The following is a 5,911-nucleotide window of genomic DNA, read 5'->3' as shown; positions in this document are numbered from 1 at the left end:
CGACAGAAACGGAGTTGGCCTGGAGCTGCTCTCGGGGTAGCATCACCGAGCTCCGGACTTCTCGCAGCAGCGTGGAAACGCATGTGCTACGGTATACTACCGGGTAGGTGCGGGGAAACGCCGGGATTGGCCGTACGAGCACGAGGGTTTACGTCCCGTGTGAGGAAAGTCGAGAACGCGAGCAAGCCTAGAGGTGGCAGTCGGCCGTCGGCAGTGCTTTTCAGCATACCGTCGCCGCGACACTTCGGCTCTTTCTCCCCCCTCCGCGATCCGTTTCCTGAATCCTGCGAGTCCGTTCTCCGATCCGCGACCGTGCATCGCGTCTCGTGCGCTTAGCCATCGGTCGGCCGTAGCCGCGTTCGAACTCTCTCTCTGCTGGCTACTCCCGAGAGTGAGCGACGACGCCGGTGTCGAGCCGTACGTGTCTGGGTTTACGTCCGTCACGTGCGAACTCACACCACGGTTGGCCGGGGACGTCAAGCGAGGCGTCCCGCCGATCCGGTAACGAGCCGGACCGCGCCCCGCGAGCTCAGCTGACGCAGGACGCGTCCAGTTCACTAATACCATCGCTGAGCCGCGATGGTCCCGCAGATCCTGTCAACCTCAAGAAACCGATCCTATCCAAGTACGTCACAGCGAGTTGTATCGAGCTCGCGATAGCCGTAACCAGCGAGACCGGCTCGCTCCGGAACCGACCAACGCGTCGCGCCTCCGCAGTTTCGCGCCACGCGCACCACCGTTAGGCGAGCCCCGCTCGCCGCCGACCGTAGTAGTACCGCTGCGTAACGGCACCGCTCGCGACAGAGCGGCGCCCCGTACGCCGTCGTTCGCGCGAGAACGACGCTCCGAAAAATCCCCGCCGTACCGCCGCGAGTCCAGTCCGCTTCGCGTACCCATCGTCTCCGAGCACCACTGCTCCACGCGTTAATTCTAAGAGCGTTAGTATTTAAAGTAGATTATAAGATTCGTTTAATTATCGGGTCGTCCACCCTCATTTACTGTCGTAGATCGGCCGAGAGGCTGTTCCACCTGCGCGGCCTGCCGGAACCGGACCCACCGGTAACCCAGAAACCCGGGGACAATAAAATCGGAGTTATTTTTTACACTATCCGAGTCGCAGTCATTACCAAACACCTTTCCCCTCCCCAAAGAACCCTGGTCGCTGAGCGAATCCAGGGGAGGGCCTGCGCACGCCTCGCTCGCGCTTCCCGCACGAGGCGTGTACCGTTACATGTCGCCCGAACAGGGACCTGAAGAGTAGTAAGAGTGGACCCCCGAGATCGCAGTTAGATAATAATTAATCTTAAATTCGTAATTAGCTATTAAGTACATGTACCGCGTATTATCCCGAGAATACTCGGTTTATGTTCAGGGAAACCGTACCCCGAATTCTCGCGTAAAAATAATTTTCTATTCTCGCGCACGGGAACACGTGCCCCGACGTACCGCGTATTCCGCGTATCCGCGTCCCGATCCGACCAGGCCACCGGCAACCCTCGACCGACGGTGCCCTAGATACCCAGCTCGCCGTCAAGCTCGCGAACACAGCGTAACCCAGGGCGGTAACCGCCGTCAATGCGGGACAACGATATCCTGCTTTAATTTTTTGGGAGAATGGGGGTCTCCTGGATCTATCGGCTGTCGAAGGAGCAGCTCAAACAGGAGCTGCACGAGCTCGGGAGCGGTACCAGCGGCACGGTACTGCAACTCCGGCAGCGTTTAGTCACTTACGTCCGTAGAAATCCGGAGGCGTACGCGGACAAGCCCGAGGATGAGCCGGGCTATAAGTTAGAGGTCGACCGCACCCGGGACCTGGAGGAGTTCCATAACGACCTCGTTAACGAGCTCGAGGGTCACTCGAGGATCACTGCGTCCCGCAGCGGCTCGACCGAATGACAACACGACCGGAGCCCCGGTCCTTGACCAGATGCGGAAGTGGGGGTGCCATTTCGATGGTCGGGACCCCTACGCGTTCCTCGAACGCGTCCAGGAGCTGAAAACCGTATACCAGCTCTCGGAACCTCGCGCCGTCCGTCACCTCCTGGGACGACCTCGAAGACCAGCTCCGGAGGTACTACCTCCCACCGGGGAAGTTGCGACACCTTGACCACCAGATCGCCGGACGACAACAGGGCCCCGCGGAGCCGATCCAGGCCTACGTAACGGCCCTCATTACCCTCATCCGCCGCCGGGGAGGGTTCCCCGAGCACGACAACTCGACGCGCTCTATTATAATATGCGTCCAGAACTGCAGCTTCATGTGCGTCGTAGCGAGTTGGTCGACGCCACGCACCTCATCCAGCGAGTGCGAGAGGTCGAGGAAGTCATGCACCGTGTACGCCGAGAAACTGGGGGCAGGCCCTTCGAACGCGAGTCACCCAGGCGTTCCGCTCTCGCGGTGACCGGTACATACCGACGAGAGACGCATTGCTGGCGTTGCCGTCAACCGGGGCACGACCGCCACCGATGTACCAACCCGGCGGTTCGGTTTTGTTCATTCTGCGGCAAGGAGGGTATCCTGACCCGCGACTGCCCGTGCCATGACTCCAGGCCATATCCGGGAAACGAGACGCGGGCTGGACCACTGTAGATCCGGGTCCGGCCCCCGAATTTAACGACACCCGTGTCTACATCAGCGTATTCGTCGGCCAACACCGAGCCCGCGCCCTCGTCGACACCGGGTCAGTTTGCTCCTTCATCAACGGCCCCATGGCTCGGTGGTGCCTCTCCCAGCAGTGGGAACTCCGCGCCGAAGATACCACAGCCACCCTGGCGGACGGAACCGGCGCTAGCCTCGACCGCAGCATTATCGGGGTCGGGACCTTCAACGGTCAAGGAATCCGCCACCAGTACTACATCTTGGAGGGACTCGACGCGGAGATGCTCCTAGGCATGGACTTGCTCCAGAAGCTCGGGCTACGAATGCATCTAGGTCACCATTGCCTGTACCCGGACCGAACCGACCGAGGCCTCACGGCCTGCGCTGCGACCGCACCGAGCGGACTGAAACACCTGACCGCCACCGAGGGTGAGCGGTTACAACGGCTCCTCGACCGCCACAAGGAGGCCTTCAAGACCGTTCGTGGTGTAACGCCGTTGGCCCGCCACGAAATCCGGCTATTAGATCCGACACCCATTAAGCAGCGATACCGCCCACGCAATCCGGCGATGCAGGCGGTAATCGATGCCGAGGTCGAAGCGATGCTCAACGAGGGGGTCGTACAACCATCTTGCAGCCCCTGGAGTTCGCCCGTAGTAATCGCCCGGAAGAAGGACGGGAAGTACCGGTTCTGCGTTGACTTCCGGCGCTTGAACCAGGTCACCAAGAAAGACGCGTACCCGTTACCGCATATCAACGCTACCCTGGACAAACTGCGGGGGGCACGTTACCTCAGCACGATCGACCTCAAAAACGGTTACTGGCAGGTGCCGCTCACGCCGGAGAGCAGACCACTAACGGCCTTCACAGTACCCGGGCTGGGCCTACTCGAATTTACGGTAATGCCGTTTGGGCTTCATTCCGCCCCGTCGACGTTCCAGCGACTCTTGGATAATGTAATCACGCCGGATCTCGCTCCGTACGCTTTCGCGTACCTCTACGATATCGTCATCGCCAGCCCGACGTACGAGGAACATGAGAGAATGTTGGCCGAAGTCTTCCAACGGCTCCGAGCAGCGAACCTGCGGCCGAATTGGGAGAAATGCCATTTCGCGCGCGAACAACTTACGTACCTCGGGCATATCGTCGACCAGAACGGGTTACATACCGACCCGGCCAAGGTAGCCGCCGTCACGGAGCTCCAGGGACCGACCAACGTCAAGGAGCTGCGCCGATTCCTGGGCCTCCTCTCCTGGTATCGTCGCTTTCTACCGGACGTCTCGAAAACCGCCGCGCCGCTCACCGGGCTGCTTCAAAAGGCCAGGAAATGGGAATGGGGACCCGTACAGCAGGCAGCCTTCGAAGAACTCAACCACCGGCTCGCCACCGCACCTGTCCTCGCCGTTCCGGACTGGGAAAAACCCTTCACCCTCCAGACCAACGCGAGCCGCGAAGGCCTCGGCGCCGTACTCACGCAGCCCGGCGAGCAAGGCGACCGAGTGATCGCATACGCCAGCCGCACGTTGAATAAAGCAGAAAAAAATTACTCTGCCACTCTGCCTCGGCCGAGGCTTGCGTGGGTTTACGTCCCATACGTCGAGTCCGAGACCGCGATCAGGTTCTGGGAGGCAGTCGATCGACGGCCTGCTCTTTTCAGAGCACCGTAGCTTCGACACTCCAAACCGTCGTCCCCACCACTCGGACCCATTTCCGCGTCCCGCGCTCCCATCAGAGAATCCGCGTCGCGCTCCAGACGTTCAGTCTCCAACCGACCGCAGCAGCGTGTGGAGCTCGCCTCTCGGTATACTACCGGAGACGAGCGACCTCGCCGGTTTCGAGTCGTAGGCATTAGGTCTACGTCTGTGCCTACGTGCTCGAGCCGCGGTTGCTCGGGGATGGCGGACGGGGCGTTCCGCGAATCCCGTACTTCTCCTCTCGGCGCCCCGCGCGCCCAGCCGACGGAGGAAACCCACGTCCATTCACTACAACTCGCTGGGCCGCGGCCGTAATAAACACCTCGCCGAGGCGATCGCGCAGCGAGAGTCGGGAGAGTTCGGGACCGCGCCGAGAGCGCCCGAACAACGTACCACGCCAGCGAGCACGGCTCGCCCCGCGCTCCACGCGTACCGCGCCGCGTACCGTACCGAGGAAAATTCCGGTTTTTCACCGCGACACTCCGGACCACCGCGAACCGTACCGAGACCGGAGATATCGACACTCCGCGAGTTGATTAGGTTAAGCTCGCGTACCAGAAAACAATCGCGTTAGGTTTAAGTGTTCGTTCAATTCGCGTCCGGGGATACCGATGCCCCGCGTATCGATTAGGCTAAGCTAGCGTTACTAGGGAATAAGTACATTAACTTTAGTTGTTCGTCAATCCGCGTCACTACCGGGCGTCCACGCTCACGATTCTGTTTTTTTTTTTGTCTCTTATGTAACCAGGCCGGTGGAGAGACAGGTTCCCACCGTGAACCCGTCGCCGGACCGTCCGGGAATCCAGACGACCGGATGAAAGAATAAAACATTTTAGTTTCTTTTCCACTTTAAATTAGCGTTTCTTATTTAGTCACCTTGTCCTCCCTCCCCAAAGAACCCTGGCCGCTGAGCCAATCCGGGGAGGGCTCGCACGCCTCGCCGCGCTTCCCGCACGAGGCGTGTACCGTTACACATTGAAGTCATATCTTGGAAATACATCGTAAACAAATTAAAGGAAGCATTACAGAATAAACCGATAAAGATAATCATATGCACAGGCCGAATAACTATACCACCTGAAGGTGATAGATTAAATTTAATCGAAGAAAAGCATATGTCTGCCGCCGGTGGACATAAGGGCGTAACGAAGACTTACCACCGAATTCGACAATTGTACTATTGGGAAGGAATGAAGAAAGATATTCAAAATTTCATCCGCACATGTAGCAAATGTCAGTTAAGAAAGACGACAAGAATTAAAACAAAACAACCAATGGTGTTAACAGACACTCCAGGAAAAGCTTTCGACAATGTCAGCCTGGACATCGTAGGGCCTCTACCAGAAACAAAAAAGGGAAATAAATATATTCTAACTATGCAAGACTTATTGACTAAATACTCTGTAGCAGAGGCTTTGGAACAAACCACAACTGCAAATATCGCGGATGCCTTCATTAAAAATCTCATTTGTCGATGTAATGGGAGCGGTCTTGACCAGAAATTTGGTCGATTAGAAATTTGTATTAGAAAATTGGGAAATGAATGGTAGATTTCGGATGGATTGCTTGATGGATGTGTGAGCGAGAGAGAGAGAGAGAGAGAGAGAGAGAGAGAGAG

The sequence above is a fragment of the Halictus rubicundus genome, unplaced genomic scaffold (assembly GCF_050948215.1).
Source record: "Halictus rubicundus isolate RS-2024b unplaced genomic scaffold, iyHalRubi1_principal scaffold0059, whole genome shotgun sequence".
Classification (NCBI taxonomy): Eukaryota; Metazoa; Arthropoda; class Insecta; order Hymenoptera; family Halictidae; genus Halictus; species Halictus rubicundus.
This window is presented reverse-complemented; position numbering follows the sequence as displayed.